We start from the raw sequence: 9920 nt of genomic DNA, 5'->3' as shown, positions 1-9920 counted from the left end.
AGAGCTGGCCCAACACTCGGCAACTTGTGAGTGGACTAAACAGGTCTAAAATGCGGCTCAAACCGGTTCAGCTCTCGGCTCAAATGGCCTCTCTGGAGTTTGGATCTTTGCAAAGCTTTTCAGTTGTTTTCAGCCAGAGACAAATTTCAGTGGGAGAGACTCTTTGCCGGTGTCCGCCATCTGCACTTTGCACTTTTGGAGACTGCTTTTTCTTGTCAAACTGCATTTAATAACCGTTAACCGAAAGTTCTGCAACACGTGCAGTCTACATACACTGTAAAAAGAATTATGGAACTGGAAGTTACCGTATTACGGGGGGGACGAACGTCAGAACGAAAATATGTAGATTTTCGTCAGAACTTTTGTTGAAATAATTTTTTTAAATTTTTAATTTAAATTCCTAAAGTTTTGAAAACTTTGAAGATATATGGAGCGTAATTTATACATACATACATATATAATTACATAATACATGTGCAAAAAGATTAAAGACTTTATCTCTCAAGCAAATTTGTTTTAGAAGAGATAATATTGCCAACAAGAAGAAGAAATACATAATTTTAATTATACTATTTCTAAATTCTTACCAATTCTTAACAAATGCCTTTTTAATATGTTTTTAATTTCTTTATTTTTTCTTTGATTTAATTTTAACCTTGTTTTTGCATAAAAGTTGTCATATTTTCTCTAAAATTCTCAAAGTACAACTGCAGTGGAAAGGAAGTGGGTGGCTGGAAGAGGTTGGAAGTTTAGAATGCAGATTGAAGAAGTGAGGAGGTGGGATCAAGTAGCGGGGAACAGGCGGAGGCTTACTACATTAGGCTTCATTGCCTGTCAAGCCCCACTTTTAGTCAGCTGCCGCACGTGACTGTGCAATGCTTTTAACTGCTGGTCGGGGGCTTTTGGGGGTCAGGTCATGTGCAGAGGCGGGGCAGAGGGTCTTCATTTGCATCATGTCATTAGGATGAGTGGCATCGATAATGGGGCCAACACAGAGACTCTGGGTCCGTTTTGCTAGAGTTGAGTTGCTAGAGTTGCAATTGTGTGTTGTTTGGACGCAATTCTAATTCATTTAACAATTTAATTTATAGGCGACTTAATATAACAACTTTTATATTTCCACTGGCCTTTCAGTTACGGAAATGCTAAATTTAAATTAGATATTTGATTTAAAGGCTCATTTCATATAAAGCTGACATCATTTTTAATATTTTGTCTCAGGAATTTGATGCAGAATAGTGGCGAATCAATCCAGAAATCGTTTAAGGTACTCCGCTTGAGAATCGGATGAGAATTGGGCAATAGAGGACCCTATAGGCGAAAACCCCATTTTCGGGGAACCCATCAGGAAAAATGGACGAAAAATCTGAAAAATATTTTGTCTCAGGATTTTGATGCAGAATGGTGGCGAATCGATCCAGAAATCGTTTAGGGTACTCCGCTTGAGAATCGGATGAGAATTGGGCAAGATATAGCCATCACCGTGGACCCTATAGGCGAAAACCCCATTTTCGGGGAACCCATCAGGAAAAATGGACGAAAAAACTGAAAAATATTTTGTCTCAGGATTTTTATGCAGAATGGTGGCGAATCGATCCAGAAATCGTTTAAGGTACTCCGCTTGAGAATCGGATGAGAATTGGGCAAGATATAGCCATCACCGTGGACCCTATAGGCAAAAAGCCAATTTTCGGGGAACCCATCAGGAAAAATGGACGAAAAATCTGAAAAATATTTTGTCTCGTTTGATGCAGAATGGTGGCGAATCAATCCAGAAATCGTTTAGGGTACTCCGCTTGAGAATCGGATGAGAATTGGGCAAGATATAGCCATCACCGTGGACCCTATAGGCGAAAACCCCATTTTCGGGGAACCCATCAGGAAAAATGGACGAAAAATCTGAAAAATATTTTGTCTCAGGATTTTTATGCAGAATGGTGGCGAATCGATCCAGAAATCGTTTAAGGTACTCCGCTTGAGAATCGGATGAGAATTGGGCAAGATATAGCCATCACCGTGGACCCTATAGGCAAAAAGCCAATTTTCGGGGAACCCGTCACCAAAAATAGACAAAAAATCCAAAAAATATTTTGTCTCAGGATTTTTATGCAGAATGGTGGCGAATCGATCCAGAAATCGTTTAAGGTACTCCGCTTGAGAATCGGATGAGAATTGGGCAAGATATAGCCATCACCGTGGACCCTATAGGCAAAAAGCCAATTTTCGGGGAACCCGTCACCAAAAATAGACAAAAAATCCAAAAAATATTTTGTCTCAGGATTTTGATGCAGAATGGTGGAGAATCGATCCAGAAATCGTTTAAGGTACTCCGCTTGAGAATCGGATGAGAATTGGGCAAGATATAGCCATCACCGTGGACCCTATAGGCGAAAACCCCATTTTCGGGGAACCCATCAGCAAAAATGGACGAAAAATCTGAAAAATATTTTGTCTCGGGATTTTGATGCAGAATGGTGGCGAATCGATCCAGAAATCGTTTAAGGTACTCCGCTTGAGAATCGGATGAGAATTAGTGAACATATAGCCATCACTGTGGGCCATATAGGGGAAAACCGTATTTTCAAGGGAACCTCACGAAAAATGGACAAAAAATCTGAAAAATATTTTGTCTCAGGATTTTGATACAGATTGGTGGCGAATCGATCTAGAAATCGATTAAGGTACTCCTCTTGAGAATCGGATGAGAATTGGGCAAGATATAGCCATCACCGTGGACCCTATAGGCGAAAACCCCATTTTCGGGGAACCCATAAGGAAAAATGGACGAAAAATCTGAAAAATATTTTGTCTCGGGATTTTGATGCAGAATGGTGGCGAATCGACCCAGAAATCGTTTGAGGTACTCCGCTTGAGTATCGGGTGAGAATTGAGCAAGATATAGCCATCACCGTGGACCCTATAGGCGAAAACCCCATTTTCGGGGAACCCATCAGGAAAAATGGACGAAAAATCTGAAAAATATTTTGTCTCAGGATTTTGATGCAGAATGGTGGCGAATCGACCCAGAAATCGTTTAAGGTACTCCGCTTGAGAATCGGATGAGAATTGGTGAACATATAGCCATCACTGTGGGCCATATAGGGGAAAACCGCATTTTCAAGGGAACCTCACGAAAAATGGACGAAAAATCTGAAAAATATTTTGTCTCAGGATTTTGATGCAGAATGGTGGCGAATCGACCCAGAAATCGTTTAAGGTACTCCGCTTGAGAATCGGATGAGAATTGGTGAACATATAGCCATCACTGTGGGCTATATAGGGGAAAACCGCATTTTCAAGGGAACCTCACGAAAAATGGACGAAAAATCTGAAAAATATTTTGTCTCAGGATTTTGATGCAGAATGGTGGCGAATCGATCCAGAAATCGTTTAAGGTACTCCGCTTGAGAATCGGATGAGAATTGGGCAAGATATAGCCATCACCGTGGGACCTATAGGCGAAAACCCCATTTTCGGGGAACCCATAAGGAAAAATGGACGAAAAATCTGAAAAATATTTTCTCTCAGGAGTTTGATGCAGAATGGTGGCGAATCAATCCAGAAATCGTTTAAGGTACTCCGCTTGAGAATCGGATGAGAATTGGGCAAGATATAGCCATCACCGTGGACCCTATAGGCGAAAACCCCATTTTCGGGGAACCCATCAGGAAAAATGGACGAAAAATCTGAAAAATATTTTCTCTCAGGAGTTTGATGCAGAATGGTGGCGAATCAATCCAGAAATCGTTTAAGGTACTCCGCTTGAGAATCGGATGAGAATTGGGCAAGATATAGCCATCACCGTGGACCCTATAGGCGAAAACCCCATTTTCGGGGAACCCATCAGGAAAAATGGACGAAAAATCTGAAAATTATTTTGTCTCAGGATTTTGATGCAGAATGGTGGCGAATCGATCCAGAAATCGTTTAGGGTACTCCGCTTGAGAATCGGATGAGAATTGGGCAAGATATAGGCATCACCGTGGACCCTATAGGCGAAAACCCCATTTTCGGGGAACCCATCAGGAAAAATGGACGAAAAATCTGAAAATTATTTTGTCTCAGGATTTTGATGCAGAATGGTGGCGAATCGATCCAGAAATCGTTTAGGGTACTCCGCTTGAGAATCGGATGAGAATTGGGCAAGATATAGGCATCACCGTGGACCCTATAGGCGAAAACCCCATTTTCGGGGAACCCATAAGGAAAAATGGACGAAAAATCTGAAAAATATTTTGTCTCAGGAGTTTGATGCAGAATGGTGGCGAATCAATCCAGAAATCGTTTAAGGTACTCCGCTTGAGAATCGGATGAGAATTAGGCAAGATATAGCCATCACCGTGGACCCTATAGGCGAAAACCCCATTTTCGGGGAACCCGTCACCAAAAATAGACAAAAAATCCAAAAAATATTTTGTCTCAGGATTTTGATGCAGAATGGTGGCGAATCGATCCAGAAATCGTTTAAGGTACTCCGCTTGAGAATCGGATGAGAATTGGGCAAGATATAGCCATCACCGTGGGACCTATAGGCGAAAACCCCATTTTCGGGGAACCCATCAGGAAAAATGGACGAAAAATCTGAAAAATATTTTGTCTCGTTTGATGCAGAATGGTGGCGAATCAATCCAGAAATCGTTTAGGGTACTCCGCTTGAGAATCGGATGAGAATTGGGCAAGATATAGCCATCACCGTGGACCCTATAGGCGAAAACCCCATTTTCGGGGAACCCATCAGGAAAAATGTACGAAAAATCTGAAAAATATTTTCTCTCAGGAGTTTGATGCAGAATGGTGGCGAATCGATCCAGAAATCGTTTAAGGTACTCCGCTTGAGAATCGGATGAGAATTGGGCAAGATATAGCCATCACCGTGGACCCTATAGGCAAAAAGCCAATTTTTGGGGAACCCGTCACCAAAAATAGACAAAAAATCCAAAAAATATTTTGTCTCAGGATTTTGATGCAGAATGGTGGAGAATCGATCCAGAAATCGTTTAAGGTACTCCGCTTGAGAATCGGATGAGAATTGGGCAAGATATAGCCATCACCGTGGACCCTATAGGCGAAAACCCCATTTTCGGGGAACCCATCAGCAAAAATGGACGAAAAATCTGAAAAATATTTTGTCTCAGGATTTTGATGCAGAATGGTGGCGAATCGATCCAGAAATCGTTTAAGGTACTCCGCTTGAGTATCGGATGAGAATTGAGCAAGATATAGCCATCACCGTGGACCCTATTGGCGAAAACCCCATTTTCGGGGAACCCATCAGCAAAAATGGACGAAAAATCTGAAAAATATTTTGTCTCGGGATTTTGATGCAGAATGGTGGCGAATCGATCCAGAAATCGTTTAAGGTACTCCGCTTGAGAATCGGATGAGAATTAGTGAACATATAGCCATCACTGTGGGCCATATAGGGGAAAACCGCATTTTCAAGGGAACCTCACGAAAAATGGACAAAAAATCTGAAAAATATTTTGTCTCAGGATTTTGATACAGATTGGTGGCGAATCGATCTAGAAATCGATTAAGGTACTCCTCTTGAGAATCGGATGAGAATTGGGCAAGATATAGCCATCACCGTGGACCCTATAGGCGAAAACCCCATTTTCGGGGAACCCATAAGGAAAAATGGACGAAAAATCTGAAAAATATTTTGTCTCAGGATTTTGATGCAGAATGGTGGCGAATCGATCCAGAAATCGTTTAAGGTACTCCGCTTGAGTATCGGGTGAGAATTGAGCAAGATATAGCCATCACCGTGGACCCTATAGGCGAAAACCCCATTTTCGGGGAACCCATCAGGAAAAATGGACGAAAAATCTGAAAAATATTTTGTCTCGGGATTTTGATGCAGAATGGTGGCGAATCGACCCAGAAATCGTTTAAGGTACTCCGCTTGAGAATCGGATGAGAATTGGTGAACATATAGCCATCACTGTGGGCCATATAGGGGAAAACCGCATTTTCAAGGGAACCTCACGAAAAATGGACGAAAAATCTGAAAAATATTTTGTCTCAGGATTTTGATGCAGAATGGTGGCGAATCGACCCAGAAATCGTTTAAGGTACTCCGCTTGAGAATCGGATGAGAATTGGTGAACATATAGCCATCACTGTGGGCTATATAGGGGAAAACCGCATTTTCAAGGGAACCTCACGAAAAATGGACGAAAAATCTGAAAAATATTTTGTCTCAGGATTTTGATGCAGAATGGTGGCGAATCGATCCAGAAATCGTTTAAGGTACTCCGCTTGAGAATCGGATGAGAATTGGGCAAGATATAGCCATCACCGTGGACCCTATAGGCGAAAACCCCATTATCGGGGAACCCATAAGGAAAAATGGACGAAAAATCTGAAAAATATTTTCTCTCAGGAGTTTGATGCAGAATGGTGGCGAATCAATCCAGAAATCGTTTAAGGTACTCCGCTTGAGAATCGGATGAGAATTGGGCAAGATATAGCCATCACCGTGGACCCTATAGGCGAAAACCCCATTTTCGGGGAACCCATCAGGAAAAATGGACGAAAAATCTGAAAAATATTTTCTCTCAGGAGTTTGATGCAGAATGGTGGCGAATCAATCCAGAAATCGTTTAAGGTACTCCGCTTGAGAATCGGATGAGAATTGGGCAAGATATAGCCATCACCGTGGACCCTATAGGCGAAAACCCCATTTTCGGGGAACCCATAAGGAAAAATGGACGAAAAATCTGAAAAATATTTTGTCTCAGGAGTTTGATGCAGAATGGTGGCGAATCAATCCAGAAATCGTTTAAGGTACTCCGCTTGAGAATCGGATGAGAATTGGGCAAGATATAGCCATCACCGTGGACCCTATAGGCGAAAACCCCATTTTCGGGGAACCCATCAGGAAAAATGGACGAAAAATCTGAAAAATATTTTCTCTCAGGAGTTTGATGCAGAATGGTGGCGAATCAATCCAGAAATCGTTTAAGGTACTCCGCTTGAGAATCGGATGAGAATTAGGCAAGATATAGCCATCACCGTGGACCCTATAGGCGAAAACCCCATTTTCGGGGAACCCGTCACCAAAAATAGACAAAAAATCCAAAAAATATTTTGTCTCAGGATTTTGATGCAGAATGGTGGCGAATCGATCCAGAAATCGTTTAAGGTACTCCGCTTGAGAATCGGATGAGAATTGGCAAGATATAGCCATCACCGTGGGACCTATAGGCGAAAACCCCATTTTCGGGGAACCCATCAGGAAAAATGGACGAAAAATCTGAAAAATATTTTGTCTCGTTTGATGCAGAATGGTGGCGAATCAATCCAGAAATCGTTTAGGGTACTCCGCTTGAGAATCGGATGAGAATTGGGCAAGATATAGCCATCACCGTGGACCCTATAGGCGAAAACCCCATTTTCGGGGAACCCATCAGGAAAAATGGACGAAAAATCTGAAAAATATTTTCTCTCAGGAGTTTGATGCAGAATGGTGGCGGACGAAAAATCTGAAAAATATTTTGTCTCAGGATTTTTATGCAGAATGGTGGCGAATCGATCCAGAAATCGTTTAAGGTACTCCGCTTGAGAATCGGATGAGAATTGGGCAAGATATAGCCATCACCGTGGACCCTATAGGCAAAAAGCCAATTTTCGGGGAACCCGTCACCAAAAATAGACAAAAAATCCAAAAAATATTTTGTCTCAGGATTTTGATGCAGAATGGTGGAAAATCGATCCAGAAATCGTTTAAGGTACTCCGCTTGAGAATCGGATGAGAATTGGGCAAGATATAGCCATCACCGTGGACCCTATAGGCGAAAACCCCATTTTCGGGGAACCCATCAGCAAAAATGGACGAAAAATCTGAAAAATATTTTGTCTCGGGATTTTGATGCAGAATGGTGGCGAATCGATCCAGAAATCGTTTAAGGTACTCCGCTTGAGAATCGGATGAGAATTGGGCAAGATATAGCCATCACCGTGGACCCTATAGGCGAAAACCCCATTTTCGGGGAACCCATCAGGAAAAATGGACGAAAAATCTGAAAAATATTTTCTCTCAGGAGTTTGATGCAGAATGGTGGCGAATCAATCCAGAAATCGTTTAAGGTACTCCGCTTGAGAATCGGATGAGAATTGGGCAAGATATAGCCATCACCGTGGACCCTATAGGCGAAAAGCCAATTTTCGGGGAACCCGTCACCAAAAATAAACAAAAAATCCAAAAAATATTTTGTCTCAGGATTTTGATGCAGAATGGTGGAGAATCGATCCAGAAATCGTTTAAGGTACTCCGCTTGAGAATCGGATGAGAATTGGGCAAGATATAGCCATCACCGTGGACCCTATAGGCGAAAACCCCATTTTCGGGGAACCCATCAGGAAAAATGGACGAAAAATCTGAAAAATATTTTCTCTCAGGAGTTTGATGCAGAATGGTGGCGAATCAATCCAGAAATCGTTTAAGGTACTCCGCTTGAGAATCGAATGAGAATTGGGCAAGATATAGCCATCACCGTGGACCCTATAGGCGAAAACGCCATTTTCGGGGAACCCATCAGGAAAAATGGACAAAAAATCCAAAAAATATTTTGTCTCAGGATTTTGATGCAGAATGGTGGAGAATCGATCCAGAAATCGTTTAAGGTACTCCGCTTGAGAATCGGATGAGAATTGGGCAAGATATAGCCATCACCGTGGACCCTATAGGCGAAAACCCCATTTTCAGCAAAAATGGACGAAAAATCTGAAAAATATTTTGTCTCGGGATTTTGATGCAGAATGGTGGCGAATCGATCCAGAAATCGTTTAAGGTACTCCGCTTGAGAATCGGATGAGAATTGGGCAAGATATAGCCATCACCGTGGACCCTATAGGCGAAAACCCCATTTTCGGGGAACCCATCAGGAAAAATGGACGAAAAATCTGAAAAATATTTTCTCTCAGGAGTTTGATGCAGAATGGTGGCGAATCAATCCAGAAATCGTTTAGGGTACTCCGCTTGAGAATCGGATGAGAATTGGGCAAGATATAGCCATCACCGTGGACCCTATAGGCGAAAACCCCATTTTCGGGGAACCCATCACGAAAAATGGAGAAAAATCAAAGAATTTGCAGTATAAGCTTTGACTGTGCCAGAAGTTGGCTCCTTTAATTTCATTTTTTTTTGTCTGTGGAACTTGTCTCAGTCTTATCAGAATGGAACATACTGGTTTACTTTACGCTTCAGACGCATAGCCGAGAAACGTCTGATGTTTGTTCTACAAGATTTTAGGCACTGCAAGTCATACAATTTTTTTTTTGTCCGAGTCATGGTTCTGAGCTCTGTGTCTTTGGATGGAGTCATAAAAGTTGCATAAAACTGCACAGATTTTTCAACTGCGGGTCGTGAACAAGTTTTAGGATGTGTCTCAAAATAAAATGGTATTTACACGGAGTCGTGTCCCAAGGGGTCGCTTGAACAAGACATCTGTCCATTGGCTTTAAACAGGGCCAGTCGTTTGTACGTCATGCGAAAAGGAAAAGTCTCGGATATGTCAGGATTTAATTTAGATAAAAGCTTTTCCACACTTTCCGCTGTATAGCACACACACTGTACTGCTCCAGACCTTTGACGTGCGCCAGATAATGCCTCAAATCAATTCCGCAAACACTTTCCCTTCGGCGGCAAGCCCTGTCAGCGAAAGGACAATATATTTTCTTGCCAAGTTCCGGCCCAGAATTGACAGCGAGCCTGTCAGCGGGATAAATTCTAGCTCATTCAGAGAAAGAAATTAGAAGTAACCTAGAAAATACATTTAATTTAAGAAACCCTGCAGTACTATTACTTACCTTAATAAAAACCCATTGTATGTACATATATGTATATAAATAATAAATCTTTTAAATCTTAATTATTCATTGACATTTATTGATTGAATTTGATAATGTTTCTGCAG

Source organism: Drosophila bipectinata, chromosome 3L, assembly GCF_030179905.1.
Source record: "Drosophila bipectinata strain 14024-0381.07 chromosome 3L, DbipHiC1v2, whole genome shotgun sequence".
NCBI lineage: Eukaryota > Metazoa > Arthropoda > Insecta > Diptera > Drosophilidae > Drosophila > Drosophila bipectinata.
This window is presented reverse-complemented; position numbering follows the sequence as displayed.